This window comes from Pleurodeles waltl, chromosome 11, assembly GCF_031143425.1.
Source record: "Pleurodeles waltl isolate 20211129_DDA chromosome 11, aPleWal1.hap1.20221129, whole genome shotgun sequence".
NCBI lineage: Eukaryota > Metazoa > Chordata > Amphibia > Caudata > Salamandridae > Pleurodeles > Pleurodeles waltl.
Window position 1 is genome coordinate 945,931,937 of NC_090450.1, and position 17,786 is coordinate 945,949,722.

At 47.2% G+C, this 17,786-nt stretch overlaps 1 protein-coding gene across 2 annotated transcripts in view; it reads left to right on the plus strand.

Annotated features, from left to right (window-relative positions):
• Positions 1–17,786, plus strand: part of SPECC1L (sperm antigen with calponin homology and coiled-coil domains 1 like) — a 474,653-nt gene that overhangs the window by 206,104 nt on the left and 250,763 nt on the right. The window lies entirely within an intron of this gene.

The following is a 17,786-nucleotide window of genomic DNA, read 5'->3' on the forward strand; positions in this document are numbered from 1 at the left end:
AACCTAAGAAGAAGAGGACTGCTGAGCTGAAAAACCCTGCAGAGAAGACGGAGACACCAACTGCCTTGGCCCCAGCTCTACCGGCCTGTCTCCCCCCTTCGGAAGAAAACTGCTCCAGCGACGCTTTCCCCAGGACCAGCGACCTCTGGATCCTCAGAGGACTGCCCTGCTCTAAAAGGACCAAGAAACTCCCAAGAACAGCGGCCCTGTTCACCCAAGACTGCAACTTTGTTTCCAAAGGAGCAACTTTAAAACGACTGCGTTTCCCGCCAGAAGCGTGAGACTTGAAACCCTGCACCCGGCGACCCCGACTCGACTGGTGGAGAAACAACGCTACAGGGAGGACTCCCCGGCGACTCCAAGACTGTGAGTAACCAAAGTTGTCCCTCCTGAGCCCCCACAGCGACGCCTGCAGAGGGAATCCCGAGGCTACCCCTGACTGCGACTGCCTGGCTCTCAGATCCCGACACCTGGAAAAGACCCTGCACCCGAAGCCCCCAGGACCTGAAGGATCGGAACTCCAGTGCAGGAGTGACCCCCAGGAGGCCCTCTCCCTTGCCCAGGTGGTGGCTACCCCGAGGAGCCCCCCCCCTTGCCTGCCTGCATCGCTGAAGAGACCCCTTGGTCTCCCATTGATTCCCATTGAAAACCCGACGTGTGTTTGCACACTGCACCCGGCCGCCCCCGTGCTGCTGAGGGTGTAATTTCTGTGCTAACTTGTGTCCCCCCCGGTGCCCTACAAAACCCCCCTGGTCTGCCCTCCGAAGACGCGGGTACTTTCCTGCTGGCAGACTGGAACCGGGGCACCCCCTTCTCCATTGACGCCTATGTGTTTTGGGCACCACTTTGAACTCTGCACCTGACCGGCCCTGAGCTGCTGGTGTGGTAACTTTGGGGTTGCTCTGAACCCCCAACGGTGGGCTACCTTGGACCCAAACTTGAACCCCGTAGGTGTGTTACTCACCTGCAAGAACTAACAATAACTTACCTCCCCTAGGAACTGTGAAAATTGCACTGTCTAGTTTTAAAATAGCTATATGTGTTTTATTTGAAAAGTATATATGCTATTGTGATTATTCAAAGTTCCTAAAGTACTTACCTGCAATACCTTTCATGCAAAGTATTACATGTAGAATTTGAACCTGTGGTTCTTAAAATAAACTAAGAAAATATATTTTTCTATACAAAAACCTATTGGCCTGGAATGGTCTCTGAGTGTGTGTTCCTCATTTATTGCCAGTGTGTATGTACAACAAATGCTTAACACTACTCCTTTGATAAGCCTACTGCTCGACCACACTACCACAAAATAGAGCATTAGTATTCTCTTATTGCCACTATCTTACCTTAAAGGGGAACCCTTGGACTCTGTGCATACTATTCCTTACTTTAAAATAGTATATACAGAGCCAACTTCCTACACCTTGTTTACGTTGGGAAGTAGAAGCATCTGTAGATTGGGGCTTGAATCCTCCTCTAAATTGTTGTTTATGAAAGGAGCCTCTATAAGGTGTTGTGTATAGGGCTCCCATTGCTTTACCAGTGTCTGAATCTTTCCTGAGTTTCTCATTGTGGTGTCAACCTCAGGACCAAACAGGTGTTTCTTTTTGAATGGCATATTTAGTACTACCTGTTGTATTTCTGGTTTGAATCCAGAAGATCTTAACCATGCATGTCTGCGTATGGTTATAGCAGTATTTACGATCCTAGCTGCTTTATCTGCAGCATCAAGAGCAAACCTTATCTGGTTGTTGCTTATTGCCTGACCTTTAACAATTTGTTGAGCCCTCTTCTGATGTTCTTTTGGCAGGTGTTGTAATAATTCCTGCATTTCGTCCCAGTGTGCCCTATCATATCTTGCTAGCAAGGCTTGTGAATTCGCAATGCACCATTGGTTAGCTGCCTGTGTTGCTACCCTCTTGCCAGTAGCATCCAATCTTCCTGCTTTCTTTGTCGGTGGGAGTGGTATCCCCTAACGATTGGCTATTGGCCCTTTTTCTGGCAGCACTGATAACAGCAGAGTCTGGAGGTACCTGATGTGTGATGTAAGCTGGATCTGTAGGTGCAGGCTTGTATTTTTTTTTATCTATACATGGTGTTAAAATCCTAGCTTTAACAGGTTCCTAAAATATTTTGTCTGCATGCCTGGTCATGTCAGGCAGCATTGGTAGGCACTGGTAACATGAATGCGTGGAGGATGGTGTATTGAAAAGGAAATCCTCTTCTAATGGCTCACTATGCATAAGTACCCCATGGTATGCAGCTGCCCTAGAGATAACCTGTGTGTATGCAGTTGTATCCTCTGGTGGCGAAGGTTTTGAAGGATAGAGGTCTGGATCGTTTGTTGGTATGGGATCTGGATCATACAGATCCCATGGATCAATTGTATCACCATGCGAATAATTGTGTTAGTGAGTTGGTGAAGGCAATGGTGGTGGGCTAACAGGTGGTGGTGAAAAAGAAAGTTGTGGCGAATGTGGTGGAGAATTTTGCAAGGGTAATGGCTTCTCCTTCCTTTTAAAAATCTTTACTGATGGTGGAGCAGTATCAAGATGTTCTTGAAAAGCCATCTTTCTTTTTGTTTGTGGAGGAGGTGCAGCAATGATCCTCCAAGTCTCTTTGTGGATATGAATCCTTGACTGCTTTTCATCCATGATTTCAGGGATAGGTTGAATGTCAGATTCTTCAGAAAAATATTCTGATGTTTTTGGTGATTTAGAAGACTGTTTATCAAATGTCTTTGAGCTCTGCTTTAATCGGCTCAGAAGTCCTTGTTCCTCTGTATATGAATATTTTTTCGGCTCCGAAGTTGGCAATTTTTTCAGTCCCGAAAATACACCCTGTTGTTTCGGCTCCAAAGCAGGATGTCGAGGTTTCGACTCCGAAGAGTGTGTACGTCGACTCGGCTCGGTTGTGGAGCATTTGATAGATTTGCTCGACTCCGATACCAAATTGGTGTGCCCTTTTTCAGCGCCGAACCCGAAGGTCGGTCACCGATTATTTTCTTTCGGGTCGAACCATGACTCTCTGGCATTGGTGCACCCTAGCCCTTTCATTGTTTTTTAGTAGTGGGGGTAGGGGAAGTTGTACTCGCATGCTAAGCCGCAGTGATGTGTTGGCTATCCTCCTCCGAGTCTTCTTTGGAGTCGGTGTCCTGAATGGAAACTGCCGTCTGGGCCTATTCTTCCTCAATGGTGTTGATGTATTCTGTAGTCTTTGATGCCATTTCCAGTCTTCTGGCTCTCTGGTCACGCAGTGTTTTCTTCGACCGGAACAACGGACATGCTTCACAGTCTTCTTCTTGATGGTTGGGAGAGAGACAGAGATTACATACCACGTGTTGATCTGTGTATGGAAATTTCGCATGGCACCGAGGACAGAATCAGAATGGAGTCTGATCCATCAGGCTTCGGCGTGGTAGGCCTGAACAGGCCCGAGTTGGGCGCTCGCGCCCAAAAGGGCGTAATCTAGTTTTCACTGGTACTCTTGGCTCGACTACAGATGAAAACACGATCAAAACAATACCGACGGTCAAAGAAAGTTTTATAAAGTTTCTGAATCGAAAATCTCGGAGCGACAGGAAACACGTCCGAACCCGACACCGGAAAGAAAACAATCTAACATGGAGTCGATGCCCATGCGCACTATGACCGAGAGGAGGAGTCACTCGATCCTGTGACTCGAAAAAAGACTTCTTTGAAGAAAAACAACTTGTAACACTCTGACCCCAACACTAGATGGCGGAAGCTAGGCATAGCATGTGAATCTGCAGCACTACATGCCACGAACAGATGTACACTGGGTAAGTGACATTTTCCATATACATTACATGGACATCTATGTTTTTTACTAGCAATATATATATACACTCTTTACTTTACCCTCCTGTGGGAAAACAAGCTAACAAATGAATTGATGACCATGTGCACTATCACCGAGAGAAGTCGATCGATCTTGTGACTCGAAAAAAGATTATTTGAAGAAAAACAACTTGTGACACCCTAAGTCCAACACTAGAAGGCAGACTTATTGAAAGCATGTGACTCTACAGCACTACATGCCATGAACAGATGCCTACTGGGTAAGTAACATTTTCCTTTCCAAGGGAGAGGGTGTTGTCTCCCACAGGAAAACTTTTGTTCTGCCTTCCCCTGCATTAGCTGGTCAACCAGCAGGAGGGCAGAAACCTGTTGGGAGGGTGGCAGCAGCGAGTGCTGTTTGCAAAAACCCCTAATGACTGGTAGGAGCAATACTGGGGATCCCCTAAGGAGCCCCAGAGTGCATGAAATCATACAACCAATACTGGCAACAGTATTGGGGTATGATTCCGACATGTTTGATACCAATCATGCCCAGGTTCGGATTTACCTTTATGTAGCTGGACAAATGGTTTCCCCACACTTAGGAAGTCCAGTGTAATGGAGCTGGAGTTCGTATGGAACCTCTGCTCATGCAGAGGTGCCCTTACACACAGGGACCTGCACCCTGCCCTCCTGGTTAGGAGGGCCTATCATAGGGGTGACTTACAGTGACCTGGTGCAGTGACCTGTAGTGAAAGGAAGCATGCACCTTTTCACGCAAGCTGCAATGGCAGGCCTGCAGGCACATTTTGCATGCGCTCCCATGGGTGGCACCATACATGCTGCAGTCCATGGGGAACCCCTGGTGCCCCAATGCCCCAGTTACCTAGGTACCATATACTAGGCACTTTTATGGGGGCACCAGTATGCCAATTGTGGGGTATGCCAGGTCCTGAGCAACCAAATTTAGAGAGAGAAAGCACAGTCACTGGGGTCCTGGTTAGCAGGATGCTAGTGAACACAGTCAAAACACACTGACAGCAGGCAAAAAGTGGGTACTTCCCTACAGTGACTATGATGACAAGCCCAAAGTTTATACCGAATGTGCCAGCTGCAGTTAATCTAGGGCAAAAAATTGCTTTAACAAAGTTTTCTGCAAAGTCAGCAACAGCTGCTGAAAAGGCGTTACATTATTTGGACATTAAGGGATGTCTGAAGTTTTATTTACATGGAACTAGGGAGTTTCGGAACATGGATTAGTTATTTGTTGCCTGTTGTTTGGAAAGTAAAGGAAATGCAGTTTCTAAGCAGACAATTGTAAGATGGATTGGAGCATGTATTGTTGCAGCTCTGGTGTGATGAAAAGGCCATTTGCGCAGAGTCACAGCACATACGACAACTGCAGTGGGTACAACAGCAGCTTTTTTTGCTGAAGTGTCATTGTCTGACACTTGTAAAGTTGCAGCCTGGAAAACAACACATACTTTTGTTAAACATTATTGTGTAGCCTTGCAAGTAAGCAAGGAAGCTGCAATGGGTCAAGCAGATTGCAGGAATCTATTGTCATAAGGTAAGCCTTATTCCACCTTCCACATTTTTTAATAATGGTACTGCTATCTTATTCTGGGTTCAAGCATGTGAATCTATGAAAGATCCAGGGATGGAGAAGGAAATAAGTTACTTACCTGCAGCTCCTGTTCCCTAGCATTGGTTTTCTTTGCCCCCTTCCTGTATCATAAACTCCATCCCCCACCTTCCCTCTTTCGTGTTGTGTGTGAAAATCTGAAAGTAGTCTCTAGTGGAAGAACAGTGCGCTCCTACAACTCTCTTGCATTTCTTTTGTTGGGGGATATTTTGTGTTTTGCGAGCAGCCTCTCTCGCAGGTACAAAAGTTGGGGATGGGGGCGGCAGGGGGAGTGGTGGTCATGTACTGGCTTCTTTGTGTACAGCAGTCAGCAGCTTTTCCTGAATCGCTTTTGTTTTTAGGTCTAGGCTAGCCAGTGCTTTTATCCTTTGCTGGCCTCTGCAACTTCAACTGTAAATGAGGGCTTGTTTTTATCAAAAACAGACAAAGCCCGTAGGTCTCTTGAGGACACTTCTTCTAAGAAAAAAAAAATGGCAGCAGATGACACTTCCAATCTGGACTTTTCTCAATGCTTGGATTACTTCAGCTACAAAAACGTGACTATTTGCTTTAATCTTTGTGTGCTTTGAATATGGAACTAGGTTCGAGTCTCGGTATCTGCTTAACATCCTGTGATTCTGGGCACATCGCTCAATCTCTACATGCATATAAACAAGGCATGTGAGCTTGTGTAATGTAACTACTGCACATGTAAAGTACTTGGCCTTAGGTCGAGTTTACGCTGTATTAAAAACTGCAGAAAAATTGACTAAAAGAGAAAAACAAAGCCTTAACATATGGAAAGACAAATAGACACCTATTTCCTGGCTGATTTGTACAAACTGAAACTAGAAAACCTGCATAAATCTCAGCTTCCCCACTTTAATTGTGCGTTCTTGGGCAAATATTTTATTTCACCAAAACTTATTTTTCTTCATTATTGTGATTGAAAGCTATTTCAAATATGGTGAGTTCTAAATACCAGTTGGACAAAACTCATTTAACAAGTATTTCTAAGTGCAGTGCTCTAATGTGCCTTTTCAGTGTCAAAGGTACCACATGATCAAGACAGACACTTTTTAGAATTTTGAAGAAATATTCCATATTTTCCATGATTTGTGTTGTATGATTTGCATAGCAAATATTTTCAGGGTTCAACTGGAGCATGGGCTCTAAGATCTGAGCCAGCCCTTCAGTTTGACTCTGCTGTTCCAGTTAATTTGTTGGTTTGCCTACCTCTAGTTACACATGTTTATGTCTAAATTGTCAATTTGGTCACCATTCTATACAGAACACTTGGGTATTGGTATACAAGGAGCATGGTGATTAGATCTGAAAGGTGTTTCTATTCCTCCCTTGCCCGTCTGCTTCCTTGCTCTTATTGTCGTATTGGACCTCTACCCACCCTAATAAAACAAATCACTGTAACACGGAGAGCACTGGCTGCGTCATAGCACTTTATTGATAGCAAGACTTTATTAGAGTTTGAAATAAGCACAGGTGACATACATATGTTGGGGGCCCAAGCAGGGAGCCCGACAATACCGTTGGTAATTCTCATGAACCTCCTCTCCTATCAGGGAGACCCAGTACCTCGTCCATAATAGACCCACCATTTCCTCCATATTTTGGAGTCTTTCTTGGAGCAGCCTCATGATAAGTAGATTGGTTTTTCCAATTTTGCAGAGCAATCCTTATCTGCCCTTCACTTTCCCATTGGGGGTGGCATTTTACAGTATTTAGCCAACTCTCTTATTGCCAGCAGTGTCCCCAAACCCGCCAGAGTCCGGTCCTCTCTCAGGCCTCCCATGTCATCCACAATGTCAAGCCGTGCGACCTTGGGGGAGGCATCAATTTTCTGGACCAGGACCGACAGTGTCTCAGATCTGGTATGCCAGTTTAGGTGGACTATAGAGCACCTTCTCCCCGCAATAGCATATGAAAGAAGTCGCTCACAACCACTCGGCACAGTGCAGTTGGGGTCTGGGAGTTTTTGGGCTTTCTACAGACGCTTGTTACAATGGTATGTGTAGTGTAGATAGTTCAGCTGAATAAGGCACTAGCGAGCCGATCTAGCCAAAGTGCGTGGTGCCATTCATGCCTCTGTCCAGTCCGCTTCCTCCAGCAGGACCAACCACCCCTCCCAGCACGCCTTCAAATGCATTAATGTACATGGTGAGTGAATGACTAGGGCTCTGTGTATCTGAGAGATGCCTCTTTGTGCAATAGGCCAATGAGAAGTCAATCCTCCAGGGGCGTTATAGTCCCTTGGTGGAGCAAGTTTTTCTCGGTACTCTGACAGTACGTGTCTGAGCTGGAAGTAACAAAAAGATTGTGACTTGTGGAGGGAGAGGTCAGTCTAGTGCGTGGAGAAGACTTTCATTTGGTCGACTAACCAGACGTTTCCCAATTTTGGTATAATGATATTGTCTCATCACTGGTATTCCTCAAGTCTTGCAACCCAGTTCAGCCATCTACCAACCAAAAGGGGGGTCTCCTATGTCACTTGGTGGCCCCCATCGTGTCCATCCGAGAGCTGATCTCCAACCCTGGATCACTATTCTGGTTATCTCCGGAAGTGACTGGGAACCAGCTTTCCATACAACATCCAAATAATATTGTCCAGGCCAATCAGAGCGACCTTCATCCTAAAGGTCGGAGTCTATCCATCTTCCATGCAACCAATTGTTCACCATTAAGGTGCGTGCGGGCTAGTAGTAAAGGTAGACGCCAGCCATTCCAAATCCCCTGTCGAATGAGGGTCGGATACATTTGTCAAAGGAAATCTTGGAAGGTTGGTTGGCCATAGGAGTTTCAGAGCTTTGCAAGTAATGGCACAAATAGTTGGGTCGGGATGTAGAAGGAGAAATTTTGGCAGACATATATCAAGCACATGAGGATCATCATTTTGCATCGGGCACTCTGACAAGTAAGTTAACTGGCAATTTGGACCATCTGCCTAGGTCCTTTGTAGGGCAAGAGCTAGAGGTCGCAGATTAAGGCTTAGAGTTAGGTCTAGCTCCCATGTCCTACAAATCCCTTGGTAGTGGATGCGCAGACGCCGGATCGGGAGGGTGGGTGTTAGGTTACCTCTCCTTGTTTTCCCATGAGGAGAACTAGGAGAGATTTGCGCCACTTCACCCTCAGTCCTGATGCAGATCATATATATGCCAAGGATAAAGATGAGGCAGCATCCGGTGGCTATTCTGTCCTCCAGAGCCACTCCCCATGCAAATCCCCAGACATGGGTTTCACAGCGTATCCATGTTGCTAGAGGTTCGATTGCAAGGGCGAAAAGGTGAGATGAGAGATTCCCTTTCTGGTATCCTGGTGGAATGGAAACTAAGGGGAGAGCTCCTATTCATCTCCACTCACTCCTGTGGCATGGCGTATATGATGCAAACATAGGCCTGGAACTGGGGACCTAAGCCAGGCAGGAGCTGCCACTGTAGTCAGGGCAAGGGAGCTACACAACTAAGATAACCCCTGCTCACCCCCATGGTAGCTTGGCATGAGCAGTCAGGCTTATCCCAGAGGCAATGTGTAAAGTGTTTGCACAACACACACACACACACACACACACACACACCAGTGACACAATAAATACACCACAAAAGAGACTCCACACAGGGTTAAATAAAAATAGGTTTCTGTATGATCTGTATATTTATTGTTATACCAAAGTGACAATTTTCACAAATACTGTGCGTACCACGCAAATCCTAGGTCAGTGCTTATTATCTTAGCTAGGCAAGAACAAGATTGTTATATATTAGGGCATGAGGCATAGCAGGTACGTTATGGTAGTAACTACATGAATCAGCATGAATCATTAGGCCAAAGGTATCACACATCATAAATACTGTGTAGGTATCCACACAACATAAATCATGAATCTTGCACATAGAGTGACATGGCTGTACGATGACTCAGTATACAAGAGAACAAATGATAGTTAACATATTATACAAGTTGAAAATATTATAGTACATCGCATACATCCCTAAGTGTCATCATAGCAGTAGGTAGCATGATAACTGGACACCTTATGCACATATGGCGATCTTAATCGTTATCATGGTACTACCAGACTCAAAAATGATATACATCCCAAAACATCAGTACAAGAAGTGTAAGATTAAACCTAATGCCCAGAAGACAAACACAGGCATAGGCCCGCTCACCCATTTGATGGATTACGGGAAGCCTGAGAGAGAGCCTGGTGAAATATGCTTATGGCCAAAGTGTGCACTGTAGGCCACAGGGGTACCAATGCTTCTATTATAAGAATTGTGGTAGTCGTTGGACCGTTTGGCTCCAGGTATTGGTTGGCCCCGATAGGGTGCTCTCCGTTGAGGACTCTTTACCCCCCCACCCCCAACCCCCCCATATATGCCAACATGCTGCAGGGCTTGGTGAGGAGGCCTCCCTGAACCTCCACCCAAACTGAGCAAATCTAAAGGCAGCTGCCGTAACCTGCCAGCATGCACGGCAACTTCCCGTGTGATAACTGGGTTGCATCCTCGGAGGCCCTGAAGGAGACCAGACTGCCCGTGAACGTGCAGTGTGGCTGCCGAGGGCCAGAGGGGCGCACACAATACGGCTCCAGGCACTCTCGTTGGAGGAGGTCTGCTACCAGGAACCCCCACCACCACAGTCTTCTTCCTGGGTCAGGGTTGTGTTGACTCATGCCCTTGCTGGTATAATACAACAGTCCCTGGTGCAGGTCCCACCATGCTGATGATGGGAGGCTTCCTGGTTGCCTTGGCAACGTGCAGAGGACTCTGTATGCTCCAGACTTGGCCCGGAGGCGCACATCGGCTGGGGTCACCTTTCATGTAATTCCAACACAGTGTGATCACTACACGCCAGGGCACAATATAGCGCTCATCCACCAGCTCACAACAACAACGGCAAAGCTCTACATGCCTGTAGGAAAGTACCCTCTTTCTTGGCATGGTTACCCCCCATTTTCTGCTTGTTGTCAGTATGTTTGACTGTGTCTACTGGGTTCCTGCTAACCAGGACCCCAGTAGTTTTGCTCTCTCCTCTAAATGGTACCTCTTTCTTCCCACAATGGGCATACTGGTCCCCCCATGTAAGTCCCTAGTTTATGGTACCCCGGGCATTGGGGTTCCATGGGATCCCTATGGGCTGCAGCCGTTATTCTGCCACCCATAGAGAGCCCATGCAAAGGGTTCTGCAGGCCTGCCGTTGCCAGTGAATGCACCCGTTTTCACTACAGATCATTACACCAGGTCATTATAAGTCACCCCTATGGTAGGCCCTCTCAGCCCAGAGGGCAGGGTGCAGGTACCTGTGTGTGAGGGCACCCCTGCACTAGCAGAGGTGCCCACTAAAACTCCAGATCCATTTTCCAGGAATTTGTGAGTGTGGAGACCCCATTTTACGTGTGTACTGGACATAGGTCACCTACCTATGTCCAGCTACATAATGGTAACTCCGAACCTGGGCATGTTTGGTATCAAACATGTCGGAATCATACCCCAATTCCTTTGCAAGTACTGGAAGCATGATTCTGTGCACTCAAGGGGCTCCTTAGAGGACCCCCAGCATTGCTACCACAGTCGTACAGGGTTTTCCAGGCAGCCCAGCTGCTGCCACCCGTCAGACAGGATTCTGCCCTCCTGCTGCTTGATCTAATCAAGCCCAGGAAGGCAGAACAAAGGATTTCCTTTGGTAGAGGGAGGTGACACCCTCTTCTTTTGGAGATAGGTGTGACTGGCTTGGGAAGGGTAGCCTCCCCAAGCCACTGGTTTGCTTTCAAGGGCACATTTAGTGCCCTCTGTGCATAAACCAGTCCACACCAGTTCAGGTACCCCAAGTCCCTGCTCTGGCGGGAAACTGGATAATGGAAAGGGGAGTGACCACTCCCCTGTCCATCACCACCCCAGGGGTAGTGCTTCGAGCTCCTCCAGAGGGTCCCTAGGTTCTGCCATCTTGATTCCAAGGTTGGGAGGAAACTCTGGGAGCATCTGAGTGGCCAGGGCGGGCAGGTGATGTCAGAGCCCCCTACTGATAGTTGCTTACCTGGTTGGGTGATAAATCCCTGTTTCAGGGCTATTTAGCATCTGTCTTGGGTGGGTCCTCAGATTCAGCTTGCAAGATTCCAGCAGGACTCCTCTGCAACCTTCACTTCAACTTCTGGCCTCCGAACTGCGACTGGAACCTTCAGAATCCGACAGGCTGCTTCCAAGAAGAAAGGACTCTTCAGCAACATTGTTTCCAGGGCACCTGCCAGCTTTGCAACAGTTTCCTCGCCGTGCATCCTCAGAAGACTGTAACTTTTCAGCCTACCTAAGAAGAAGGAATCCCCAGTGAAGGAGTCACTCCCTTGCAACCACAGGCACCTACAACAAGTGACGACCGGCTGTCTGGATCCCCTCTCCTGCTGAGCTGCGTGGATCCTGCATCACAGGTGGTGGTCCAGAGTAGTTCTCTTGGTCCTCTTTGGCAGCTATCCAACTTAGGTGGAGGTAAGCCTTTGCTTTCCTACACAGGACAGTACCCCCATGCACCGCGTCTCTTGCAGCTGCCATGGCTTGTTTGCAACTCCTCCAAGGGATCTTCTGGCGACGTGTAGACCCAGCACTCGATCCTGCAAAGTACAGCCTCCTGCTTGATTATCTTGTGGCGTGGGATCCACTTTTATAGTGCTGCGTGGGCTCCTTCAGTGACTCCTGTGTCCCTGTCCTGTGGGACTCCTGTGGGTGCTGCCTAAACTCTTATGACCTCTGCGATGCTGAGGGTCCCCTGTGACTCCCTCTCCTGGGTTGAGTCCTTCTGGATCTTGCTGGTCCCCGGCAGCACCTCTTTTCCACTAACCGCGAGTTTGCTTTTGCCAAGGCTTGTTGGTCGAAATCCTGTACAGACGCCCATCTGCAATTTTCCTTTCAGCGAGGGACATCTTCTGCATCCATCTGGAACTCTTCTCTGGCTCCTGGGCTGCAGTGCTCTCCTGTTCTTCAGTACCGTCGACCAACTCCTGCATCCACAGCTGGGTGGGTAGTACCTCCGGCTCCTCCTGGACTCCACTGTGACTTGGTCCCCTCTCTCCACAGGTCTTCTTTATTGAGGAATCCACCGCTGGTTTTCTTGCAATCTTCTCTGGGTGTCTTCTTTTTTTTATTTTCTTCCTTTTGGGTGGTTTGGGGAAAATCCAGTGTTTTACTCCTGCATTCCTGGTCACTAGGGGGTACTGTGTTACTTACCTTTGTGGTTCTTTAGTACTCCTGGCTCCCCTCTACACATTTTACTTACCTAAGTGGGGGTACCTTGTTTGTATTCCATTTTTTAGTATATGGTTTGTGCTCCCCCTAGGGTTACTATTGATTATTACTGTTTTCACTGTTTTCTAACCTTTTCTTTGCTTATTTCTGATTGCTATTGTACACATTTAGTGTATTACCTACCCCCTAAGGGTGGGTCACCTGTCTAGTATTTTGTGGTGATTTGTGCCAAAAGTAAGGTACCTTTATTTTTGTACAGCTGAGTGTTTTCTTTCACGTGAGTAAGTGCTGTGTGACTACAGTGGTATTGCATGAGCTTTGCATGTCTCCTTGATAAGCCTTGGCTGCTCATCCACAGCTACCTCTAGAGAGCCTGGCTTCTAGACACTGCCTACACTTCACTAAGAGGGGATACCTGGTATAAGGTGTAAGCACCATATGTACCCACCACACACCAGACCAGCATCCTACAACACTGCTTCTCCTGGGACAGTAGAAAGTGCTCATTCATGTGTTTACCATAAATCTGAACTGCCTGAACTAGGTACGCAGTCCAGCCATTGGGGAGCACTCGAAGTCACAAGACAGGCAGCGGGCAGCAGGCCAGCTCATTAGTAGCTATGGCGAAGTGGCAGTCCTCCGAAACACCACATGAGAGCAAGGCTCCCTAATGGCAGTTCCATTGAGTAGTGCCTTGGGTGCCACTGTAGTCAGGGATCAGGCTGGCAGCAAGGCAACAAGCAGAAAATCAACCCAGATGAGTCTTTTGGGCCACCCAGCAGACACCAGGCAGCGGGGCAACAACAGAAGAGCAGTCCATATGAGTCCTTTGCACAGTCTAGCAGTCCCTCTGACAGCGGTCCAGTTCCAAAAGTGCTCTGCTCTCAAGTGGCAGAGCCCCTCTACTTATACTCAAAAATGCCTTTGTTCAGGGAGTATCTTCAAAAGAGCTCTTTCAAGTAACGCACAACACCCTTTCAACCCAGCCCTGTCTCTAGACATCAGTAGGGGGTAATCAGTTCATTGTGTGAGGGCAGGACACAACCTATTCACATCTAAGGTGTGAACGACCCTCCGTCTCCCCAGCCCGGAAAAACTATCAGTATGCTGCTGCCTCTTCTGTCGCACCCAGCCCGTCCTGTGTGATGGCTGTCTGGAAACTATGCACCAAGTGGAGCTGTCACTGTACCCTAGACGGGGATTGGATCAGGCTGCCAAGCACTAGTGTTATAAGCACAGCGAAATGCCCACTTTCTAAAGTGGCATTTCTAAAATAGTAATGGAAAATCCACCTACAGCAGGATTTCTCACTACCATTCCAGTCATACTTAACATGCCCACACTACTTCTCATAGATCAGAAGATACCACTTAGACATAGGTCAGGACATTTCCAGTGCAATCCTATGAGAGGAGCAGCACTCGCACTAATGAGAAACAAAATAGGCTGTTTGTCACCACTAGGACATGTAGTACATAAAGACATATGTCCTACCTTTTACATACACAGCACCCTGTCCATAGGGCTATCTAGGGCCTGCCTTAGGGGTCACTTATGTGTAGCAAAAAGAGGGCCTAGGCCTTAGCAAGTAGTTTGACTTGCCAAGTCAGTGTGGCAGAAAATTGCGCACGCATGCCCTGCGGTGGCAAGCCTGAGACAGGTTTGAAAGGCTACTTTTGAGGGTGGCCCAATCTGCACTTTATGCCCACTGGTAGCATTTAATTTACAAGCCCTGGGTATATATTATACCACTTTAAATGGGACTTACAGGTAAATTAAATAAGCCAAACAGGTGTAAGCCAATTATACCAAGTTGTAGGGGAGAGAGCACATGCACTTTAGCCCTGAGTAGCAGTGGTAAAGTGCCCAAAGTCATAAAGCCAACAAGAAGAGGGACAGGAGAATAGGAGGAAAAAGGCAAAACATTTGAGGATAACCCTGCAGAAAGGACTATTTCTAGCAACGTCATAGAGGAAGGCACAATATAGTGAGTTGAAAGCCTTTTCAAAATCAAGACGCATTAATGCAGTGGTCTCCAAACTTTTTAATGCCGTCCCCCCACCCTCTCCCAGTTGAAAAATAAGTCATTGGGGCCCCTTCAGAATTTTCCACAAATATTTTATAAAGATGGCAATATTTAAATATGTCTAGATGTATTTAAACATTGCTGTTAAGTACTTTTGCCATTTTAAAAATGCAATAACCTGTTTCTGCTTAAAACAAGACACTGTTATCTGTGAAATGCTTCTTTTGGCCAGAGCCTGGCGCCCCCACTGGGGATCACTTGAGGCCCCCCTGGGGGGGGGGCGCCCACCAGTTTAAAGACCTCTGCATTAATGCTTAAGTGCATTGTAGTGTCCAGAGTTGGACTAAAGCAAAATGGACTTTGCGAATACAGTGTCGAGTGCAATGGTGGTGGATAAACCCACATAGTTCCAGATGAACTAGATGGCTGGTCCCATTGGTGGGTCTTCTCACCAGTAGTTTGCAAACAGTTTGACCATAGTGTTTATGGGGGAAATGGACCGATTGGAGGCACACTGGTTAGGTGGCTTGCCTGGTTTCAACAGAACTACTATGGTGGCCAGATCAATCTCCAAAGAGAAGTATCCTTGGTCAGGATCTCCTTGAGGTACATATTCAAGATGAGTGGGCAGGATTGTCTGGTGTAGTCTGCAGTAGTATTCTGTCGGAAATCCTGCTGGTCCAAGAGGCTTTACCAGGTTTAGGTCCAATAGAGACTCACTAATCTCTTCTAAAGTCGAGGGTTGGTTGAGATCCTCCCTTTCCCAGAGGGCAATACAGGCAAGGGGATGTCTGCAAGTAATGGAGCGGGCTCCTCCCACTCTCGGCACAGCTGCTCGACCTATAGGGAGCCTAATATGCCTCCTATGCCTGAATCTAATTCCAGGCCTGGGGAGAAGCGGGGGGGGGGGGGTTGGTTGGTTGGTTGTCCTATGTGCTGGTGGTGTCCTCCTGTGACATTTCCATGTGCACATTCACTCTCTCCTGTTCCTCTCCCGGAAACAGCTCTTCCTGGTGGGAGTGATAGACAGCCCATTCCGTTTGTTGCAGTGCAGGTAGACTGAGTGAAATCCATCTCTCCCCTTTTCTGTGGGCATTACTCCTGCAATACATCCTGCAGATGAGGTGGATAAGTGTCTCATCTAAGCTAGCTCAAACTGTCTCAGAATGGCTAGCAGGGCAGGAAACAGGGACATTTTGTCACCACCTGGAAAAGGCTCTCCCCAGGATTGGATGAGCTCAGGGGCTTCTAAAAACTCCGATTGGCTCTGACATGCCTCCTTTGACAATCACAGGAGGATAAATACCAGCCCCTTTTTATAAGAGACAGAAAGTCTTCTAACAAAACCCAAAGCATTCTCACTAGGCTTTTTTGGGGCCAAAGGGCTCACTGTCAAACTAAATTCTAGTGTTTTTTAAAGACTTTTGGGGTTGTAACATGGGCCCAGAGATGCTGGGAACATCCCATTCCTGTATTTATTAAAGGGCAACTGCAGCTGCTTTTCCGTGTTTTTGAGATGACCACTTCCGCTCCCCTTTCCCATCTTTTTGAGATAATCACCGCAGTCCCTTTCCTTTGTTTTTGAGAGGACCACCGCAGCCTCTTTGATGTGTTTTTGAGAGGACCTCTGCATCCCCTTCAGTGTGTTTTTGAGAGCACCAGTACATATGTTTCCTTTGTTTTTGAGAGCCCCCGCAACCCTTCCCATGTGTTTTTGAGAGGACTAACGCCTCCCTTTTTCAGTGTTTTTGAGACACCAGAGCACCTTCCATGTGCTATTGAGAACATCACCGCAGCCCACTTTCTGTGATTTTTTTGACGCGACCATCACGGCACCTTCACTGTATTTTTCAGAGGATCACCACAGCCCTTTTCCTGTGTTTTTGAGAGGACCACCACAGCACCCTCAAGGGTTTTTTTGAGAGGATCACCACAGCCCTTTTTCTGTATTTTTTTTAATTTATTTTGTTTAATTTTTTTTATTTTTCGGTGGAGCACCACATCCCCTTCCAGATGTTTTTGAGAGAACCAGTGCGTACGTTTTCTGTGCTTTTGTAAACACCACTTCAAACTTTTCCATGTATTTTTGAGAGGCATAAAACGGCCCTTTTCCTGTGTTTTTGAGAGGAATGCCAGAGCACCGCCCATGTGTTTTTGACAGGATCAGTGCAGCTTTTTTTCTGTGTTTTTGAGAGGCCCACTACAGCCCCCTTTTCCTTTGTTTTTGAGATTACCTTTGCAGTCTATTTCCTGTGTTTTTGGAGGACCACCACAGCCCCTTCCTTGTGTTTTTGAGACGATCACTGCAGCAGCCCTTTGTGTGTATTTGAGAGGACCTCCACCTCCCTGCGGGTTTGAGAGGACCAGTGCAGCTCATGTTCTGTGTTTTTGAGAGCACCACTGCATCACTTTCCGTGTGTTTTTGAGCACAACTTCGGCCCTTTTCTCGTCTGCTTTTGAGAAGACCTCCGCATCCGTGTGTTTTTGAGAGGGCCAGTGCAGTTCTTGTCCTCTGTGTTTGTGAGCAACACTTGAGCCCTTTTTGTGTGTTCTTGAGTGGACCTCCACCACATTTTGTCTCGGTTTTTGAGAGGGCCACCACAGCACCTCCCAAGTGTTTTTGAGAGGATCACTGCAGCCCCTACTGTGTATTTTTCAGAAGATCCTCGCAGCCCTTTTCCTGTGTTTCTAAGAGGACCAACATGGCACCTCCATGTCTTTTTGAGAGGACCACCACAGCCATTTCCCTTTTATTGGGAGGCTCATTGCAGCCATGTTCTTGTTCTTGTTTCTATGAAGCAAACTGCTGCTGCTTTCCTGAGTTCCGAGAGACCTAGAGCTGTATCATTCCTTTGTGGGCTCAGCGCCTCCTCATTCATTAGTTTTGGACAGGCCCACCGCAGTGCCATTTCTTTGTTTCCTGGAGTCCATTCCTGGTTTCTGGTAGACCTGCTGTAGCTCTTGTTCTGTGTTTTTGAAAGCCCAGTGCAGCCAAGTTCCTGAAATTTTGGAGATTCACTCCTTACAGCTTAAAAAAAAAAGTAGATGTTTTTACTTGCTTAAATAATAAAGCTAAAATGCAAATG